General features: G+C 41.6%; 1 protein-coding gene across 2 annotated transcripts in view; it reads right to left on the bottom strand.

Moving 5' to 3' along the window:
• osbp2b (oxysterol binding protein 2b) overlaps window positions 1-7,967 on the bottom strand; it is a 52,834-nt gene that overhangs the window by 18,643 nt on the left and 26,224 nt on the right. The gene's annotated exons all lie outside the window — the stretch shown is intronic.

Raw genomic sequence — 7,967 nt, 5'->3', positions numbered from 1 at the left:
AATACCTAATTGAAAATACATTTCTTAAGTTTTCCTAAATATCTAATGAACTTGTGCAATCAAAGAAATATCTGATTTCTCAACTGTTCTGTGAATGTCACTGTCCAACCTATGACACAGTTAACTTTTTATAGACACTGTAGTGTTAACCGAGAAAAGATGTGAGGTTACTGGGCCACAGTTCTTACAGTTATTTTGTTTTCTTAAGGGACAGTCTGAAAACAACTGTCCCTTAAACAGTTAAAGAAATTCTTGCCAGTCTCTTTAAAAAAAAAAAAAAAAGTGTAGTGTAAGTTTTATAATGCCATTTAATGTGGACAGCTTATCTGTAACCATGAGCTCTGTGAACCTTTGAAGCAGCAGCAGCCTTACCCTGTGATATGTCTAAACAGAGGTTACTCAAGGTTAAAGAAAACATATGAGAACAGTATTGCAGTGTCAGCTGTGTGACACGCATATACACATGCACCGCAAGCAGAAGGACACGCACAGAAAGACGGAAATATACCAAGGGGCAAAAACACGAGTCCACAAACAGCCTAGCAACATCGTTAAAGAAGCAAATCCAAAAAAGGAAGTAGAACCATAAAGCTTTAGGAACAAATATGATTTATACACAAGCTTCATGAAGAACAAACTCTATTATGAAGGATTTTATTGGAGGATTTTAGGCCTACAATCGATTCTGGACAGAGAACTTGATGTATGTCACAGCCAACGTTCCTATTTTTTTTTTCTGTGTGGTACTTTATCTATCAAATAGTTCATCTTGTAGTTTATGCGTTATGTCCCCATAACTTTCTGATCACCAGGACACTCTGCTATAGAGCATTTTTAAAAAACCACCAGGGAACTTTTTAAATCAAGATATATTCACTTCCAAATCTGATTTCACACGAATACTTCCCCACATCTGTGCTGGGCGTTTCTATCATCATAAATCAAAAACAAGCCCATATGGTGGGGATAAATCAAAAAGCACCAGCTTAGGTGGAAGCGTCCTTGTTCTCGACACATTATGGCATGTTGAAAAGCTGTAACATCCCAACAAGCACACCAGAGGAGAGGCATCTAAAATTACTGCTGCCACTGGAGCAAAGAAAACAGATGACAAAATGGAAGGAGGAGGAATGGGAGGGGAAGACAGGCTGAAAAGCAACGAAAATGAGGACGAGAGGGACACTGCTTATCTTGACATAGAAAATATATTCCTGTATTAGTGAGGTTAAAAGTTCGAGTGTGGAGAGAAATTCTTTTCACCCTCTAATCCACCCTGCTGACCCTCTAATGCTCTAATGTCTGTAGAATGCTGTTCTGCGGGCTTCTACACCCGAGCCTGCAGAGTATGCTTTGTCACGTTGAAAAGGTTCATTATGCAGCTGACGGGAAGACTGTCATAGTAGTGGTGAGTGGAAAGAGAAACACTTTCTCATAAGAACATGGCAGCTGGCTGTGACTTCAAAGGAAAGACACTATCACCTCTTTCAAGACCATTTACACTACACAGATGGAACATGGATCTCTGCCTGGGGGCTTTGTTGTAATAGCCTGGTAGACCCAGACATACAGTGGGGCAAAAAAGTATTTAGTCAGCCACCGATTGTGCAAGTTCCCCCACCTAAAATGATGACAGAGGTCAGTAATTTGCACCAGAGGTACACTTCAACTGTGAGAGACAGAATGTGAAAAAGAAAATCCATGAATCCACATGGTAGGATTTGTAAAGAATTTATTCGTAAATCAGGGTGGAAAATAAGTATTTGGTCAATAACAAAAATACAACTCAATACTTTGTAACATAACCTTTGTTGGCAATAACAGAGGTCAAACGTTTACTATAGGTCTTTACCAGGTTTGCACACACAGTAGCTGGTATTTTGGCCCAGTCCTCCATGCAGATCTTCTCGAGAGCAGTGATGTTTTGGGGCTGTCGCCGAGCAACACGGACTTTCAACTCCCGCCACAGATTTTCTATGGAGTTGAGGTCTGGAGACTGGCTAGGCCACTCCAGGACTTTCAAATGCTTCTTACGGAGCCACTCCTTTGTTGCCCGGGCGGTGTGTTTTGGATCATTGTCATGTTGGAAGACCCAGCCTCATTTCATCTTCAAAGTTCTCACTGATGGAAGGAGGTTTTGGCTCAAAATCTCACGATACATGGCCCCATTCATTCTGTCCTTAACACGGATCAGTCGTCCTGTCCCCTTGGCAGAAAAACAGCCCCATAGCATGATGTTTCCACCCCCATGCTTCACAGTAGGTATGGTGTTCTTGGGATGCAACTCAGTATTCTTCTTCCTCCAAACACAACGAGTTGAGTTTATACCAAAAAGTTCTACTTTGGTTTCATCTGACCACATGACATTCTCCCAATCCTCTGCTGTATCATCCATGTGCTCTCTGGCAAACTTCAGACGGGCCTGGACATGCACTGGCTTCAGCAGCGGAACACGTCTGGCACTGCGGGATTTGATTCCTTGCCGTTGTAGTGTGTTACTGATGGTGACCTTTGTTACTTTGGTCCCAGCTCTCTGCAGGTCATTCACCAGGTCCCCCCGTGTGGTTCTGGGATCTTTGCTCACCGTTCTCATGATCATTTTGACCCCACGGGATGAGATCTTGCGTGGAGCCCCAGATCGAGGGAGATTATCAGTGGTCTTGTATGTCTTCCATTTTCTGATGATTGCTCCCACAGTTGATTTTTCACACCAAGCTGCTTGCCTATTGTAGATTCACTCTTCCCAGTCTGGTGCAGGTCTACAATACTTTTCCTGGTGTCCTTCGAAAGCTCTTTGGTCTTGGCCATGGCGGAGTTTGGAGTCTGACTGTTTGAGGCTGTGGACAGGTGTCTTTTATACAGATGATGAGTTCAAACAGGTGCCATTCATACAGGTAACGAGTGGGGGACAGAAAAGCTTCTTACAGAAGAAGTTACAGGTCTGTGAGAGCCAGAGATTTTCCTTGTTTGAGGTGACCAAATACTTATTTTCCACCCTAATTTACGAATAAATTCTTTACAAATCCTACCATGTGAATTCATGGATTTTCTTTTCACATTCTGTCTCTCACAGTTGACGTGTACCTCTGGTGCAAATTATTGACCTCTGTCATCATTTTAAGTGGGGGAACTTGCACAATCGGTGGCTGACTAAATACTTTTTTGCCCCACTGTACATCATTTACTTCAAAAGTTCAAATTTGACTAGCAGCATTGTCCAGAGATTTAAAAAAAAAAAAGAGTAAAAAAAAAAAGTAGTACAGATGCATATTCAGTGCCTGAAAACTATGCTCCATTTACTGTACTACTGGACTCATTTTTGTGAAATACAGCACTGAGTACTAATAACAATAACTTGTTATATAACAGCAACATTTTTCAGACCTAATAACTTAATGTTATTTTTAATAGAGATTCACCAGTTGACTGGGATCTGTGAATTTTTTTCCTGGTAAGCTAGTTAGTTGTGCTAACATGCTAACAGTCACATGCTAACATTTGCGTAGAAACTCATCACTGTGAGCAAAACATTAAGTTCACCAAAGTAGCCAATGAACCACCACAAAAACACTTAAATCACTTTCATCTAGCAGAATATGAGTATTTTAAGGAAGCTAACAAAGACCAAGTGGCTAAAGCTAAAGCTATCCACTACGCAGAGCGAACCACAACCCAGCAGTCTGGAGCAACGGATTAAAGTAGACGAGTTAAAAAAAAAAAAAAAAGAAAAAAAAAAGAAGAGTTGTTGAAGTTCATGTTCCTCAGATGAAGTTATCAACGTATTTTGTAATAAACATGTTTTCTAGGTTGTATTGTTACTAAAAAACAAAAAACAAAAACAAAGAAGTCTTGATGCATGCTCAATCATCCAGGTAAAGAAATCCCCAAAAGTTGAATTTGTTCATCTGGACGTAACATTTTCAGTGGGAGAAATGTTTCGTTACTCATCCAAGTAACTTCTTCAGTCTCAGCTGACTGCAGGAGGGAGGGACAAGCAATTAATTAGCAGTTGACTGCAGATTTCCCCAACCTTATAAACAGTACCTTTGATCATATTAATGACCAAGAAACTGTTTCCATCATTGTGCAAAGGTACTGTTTATAAGGTTGGGGAAATCTGCAGTCAACTGCTAATTAATTGCTTGTCCCTCCCGTGACTGCAGTGGTTACGGTTATTAGTAGGGGTGCAACGATACTCGTATCGATATTGATCCGTTCGATACAGTGCTTTCGGTTCGGTACACATATGTATCGAACAATACAAAATAATTTTTTTATTTATTTTATCAACTTTCCTTCTGACGATGCTGTCTGTGTTGAGCGCTCAGTGGATCTGCGCTCGACAGTGCAGCCTAGGCGGAGTAGTCGAACGCAGATTCACTGAGCGCAGGGCAAGCTAGCGAGACAGAAGTTAAGCTCTCCTTGCAACATGGCAAATTGAACCTCCCCCACCCTCATTCAGATCTGGCGTTTGGAACTATTTTGGTTTTCATGTGACGTATGACCCTGAAGGTAAGCGCGTCATGGACTAAAGTAAAAACAGTATGTTGGATGTGCCACGCAATGCTCAATTACATGGGTGGGAGCTAGTGTGTTAGCGCAGTTAGCTCGTTAACGTGTTGGCCGTCCAGCCCCATGCACGGGCGATCCGTGGTAGCTTGTTAACGGAGATTTGCCGTGTTGTGGCGTTAACGTCATTTCAACGAGATTTATGCTGACAGCATTAGTGGGAACACAACAAATATGACTGCACATTTACACCGACATCATCCTAGTGCAAAGACAAGTGGAAGCAGACAAAAACAACAAGCACGCATGCTACAAACTTTACCTGAGTCATTTAGACAGCCGTTAGCACATGATTCTCCTTATGGTGACCTGATATGTTTAATATGCTGCTGAGAATATAGCCCAGAAGAAGCGTATAGTATAGCTTTTATTTTGGAAAGAGCCATTTCTCTGTAATAAACTCTCTTTTCCAAAGATGAGTGATTCCTCAATCAGATACAGGGCTTGCAAAATCGCCTGCCCGACGTCCCGGGGCTAGAGATTTTTCCAGTCGGGCTACCAAAATCTATCTCTGCCCTGCCCGTCGGCCTATCGTAGGAAGGAAAAATATATGTCAATGCTTTTGCATTCTTTCGGAAATGTAGCTGGGTAATTATGTCATTGGCATCGGTGAGCCACTGTCAATATGACATATTGAAATCGCGTTTGAATTTGCCCTTGTTTTTTGCTTTCACTTTGCAATCGCGTGAACTGTGTATAGAGAGCGACAGCACTGATTGGTGAGTGATGATAATTTGCGCACCAATTCCTCTGACATAGTCTTATCAATCGTTAGCTTACTATGCAAACATGACAAGTGAAATCTCCCGCAGCTTAAACATGTGAGAGGTTGATCGCGCAGAGAATCGCTGAGCGTTATGTGAGTGCGTGTGTAAAAGCAGCAGGATATATATTCTAGCGGGTCAGGGCTGTTCGGGGTTCTGTTTGTACAGTTATGTTTTGTTTATGTTGCCATAGTGACGGGTGACGCCCTCTCGCTGCGACGGTGTGTCCTTCCGGGGTCAGAGGGCGCCCTGTGTGTTGTTGTTGTTGTTGCTGCGCTGAGCAGTTAGCTAGCGGCAGTGTTCTTCTGCAGATGTCAATAAACGGCTGTGCTCCCTGGCTAGCTCACGGGAAGCAAGACCAAATGATACCTCCGTTTCCTCCTTGTCTGAGCTCGCCACAATATTTCAGTTCTGCTGAGCCAAATAAGACAGGTCAGGGTGAAGAAGTGACAGCCAAAGAAAAGCTTACCACAAAATGGAGAAGTTATGACAAATCAGACTATAAGGCAAAAAGAAAGTGCAGCTTTATGGTTTCATGGACAAAAGAATTTCTGTGGCTGCAATATGACGAGCTAAATAACCAGGGCTGCACATAAGTGGTCCGCAGGTGCGCATTCGCTGTCAAAATAAAAAACGGGCACAAGATAAGAAGTTGCAACACGTGTTTGCATACATAAGATTTTCAGGAGGAGGACAGACATTTGTTTAGAAAGATGTCGAAGAAGCAAGCTCCTTTAAACAATTACTGTGATGTTCCTCCATCTCCAAAGAAATGTCAGAAGGAGTCCGAACCACAAAAGAAGCATGTATTCTCGGAAAAGTAGTTGCAGGAGGTGAGCTGGCTTCAAACAAATGATGAACGCACAGAGATGTGGTGCGGAATGTGCCGTGAAAATTTAATAAATGACAAATTAAAAAAGGCATGAACATTTTTTTGTATCGAAAAAATATCGAACCGTGACACCAAAGTATCGAACCGAACCGTGAATTTTGTGTATTGTTGCACCCCTAGTTATTAGTGCTATCATTTTTTTTAACTACTACTGCAGTAGTTAAATAGACAAAATGAAAAATTTCTGTTCTGTTCTAGTTGTAGTACATTACTGTACTACAACTAGAAAAGATGAATACAGAATAAAATAAAAATCTCACCATGTTGGAATTCCTGGGTGTCCATTTTAATCCAAAGGTAACCAAAGTACATCCAGTAAGATGCAGCACACACACACACACACAGCCACTGATCTCTACCGCGTGTGGGACTTTGTAAACATGTTCAGGAGGATTTCAGAAATTCAGCTGCCTGGTCATTAGAAAGAAAAGAGATAAAACCTAAGCAGTCCTGTCAAAGACCAGCCCAGCACCCCTGCAGCGATAACAAATCCCAATAGAAACCTAGGTTGGAAAATGAAACCAGCATCCTCCCATTACCAGTACAGTAGGTCTCCAATTACACAAAATTTCAGCAAAGTCACTGCAGAGAAACTCAAGAAAAGAAAAGGAAAAGGCTGACGATGTAAAGTCACAAAATCGACTGGACTGTGTGTTAAAACTGCAGAGCAAACAAAACTAGGACAAAGTGAAAAAGGTGAACTGAAAGACCCAAAGAGCAACTTCAGAGAGATATGGACAGGCTAATGAAATTAGCCCTAAATTGATAAAGCATGACTATGTCAGTGCAGCTCTAAACTGATTTAAAAAGTTAGTGGCTGAGTTGGTATGGCGTTGAACTCGATCCCACAAGGCAGCAATTCGCCATTTTCAAATATTATGGAATTGGATAATTAAGTTGCTGCATGTTCAAAACTTTTGTTTTTGATTATATAGTTTGAGAGGTTTTTTATTTAACAAAAAAAAAAAAAAAAAAAAACTATATTTCTTAACAGCAATGTTACATTTATGATTTCACTGAACAGAGAATAGTTTGTGGACCGACAGCAACATTCAAGAACGTCTGTTAAAAGCATAGCATGATGAATCTGGGCCTCAAGTTTCTTAATAAATCATTGAGGTTATGCACAAAACATTGGAGACTTTGCCTCAATGAAATCAAATAAAATCATGAAACTTCCTTTCTCATTGAAAATCAGGTTTGCTGGGATGGTAAAGTCTAGGGCAGTGGTTCTTAACCTGGGTTCGCTCGAACCCTAGGGGCTCCGTGAGTCGGTCTCAGGGGTTTGGCAGAACCTCCGCCGTGACATGCACGGCTCATTTTGTGCATCAGTAAAAAAACATATGTCTTGAATTTGAGAAAAAAAAAAAAATCATATTTTTCACTAAAGAGGGGTTCAGTGAATGCACATATGAAACTGGTGGGGTTTGGTACCTCCAACAAGGTTAAGAACCACTGGTGACCAACCGTCCTCTTTTCCCCGGACATGTCCACTTTTCACGTTCTGTCCAGGGCGTCCGGGGGGATTTTCGAGATGGATGAAAATGTCCGGGTTTTCCTATAATCCTACAGAGGACCGATATGTGCAACGTCATCCCTGAACTGCTGTGTTAAGTGTTGTTCCGCGCTTACAGACGGGACAGAGCGCGCAGCGGCGCGCTCAAAAGACGCCAAAGCACAAGTGCATCTTTTCAGACAAACTGCAAAAGAAATTTCCCTCGTACCATTCCGGTCGGAATAAATGG

This window comes from Aulonocara sp. 'chitande type north' Nkhata Bay, linkage group LG12 (genome assembly GCF_057382095.1).
Source record: "Aulonocara sp. 'chitande type north' Nkhata Bay isolate Kocher_YH1m ecotype deep benthic linkage group LG12, A_spYH_male_GT1.1, whole genome shotgun sequence".
Classification (NCBI taxonomy): domain Eukaryota; kingdom Metazoa; phylum Chordata; class Actinopteri; order Cichliformes; family Cichlidae; genus Aulonocara; species Aulonocara sp. 'chitande type north' Nkhata Bay.
The sequence above is the reverse complement of the archived record's forward strand: the minus strand, read 5'-3'. Positions and strand labels throughout refer to the sequence as shown.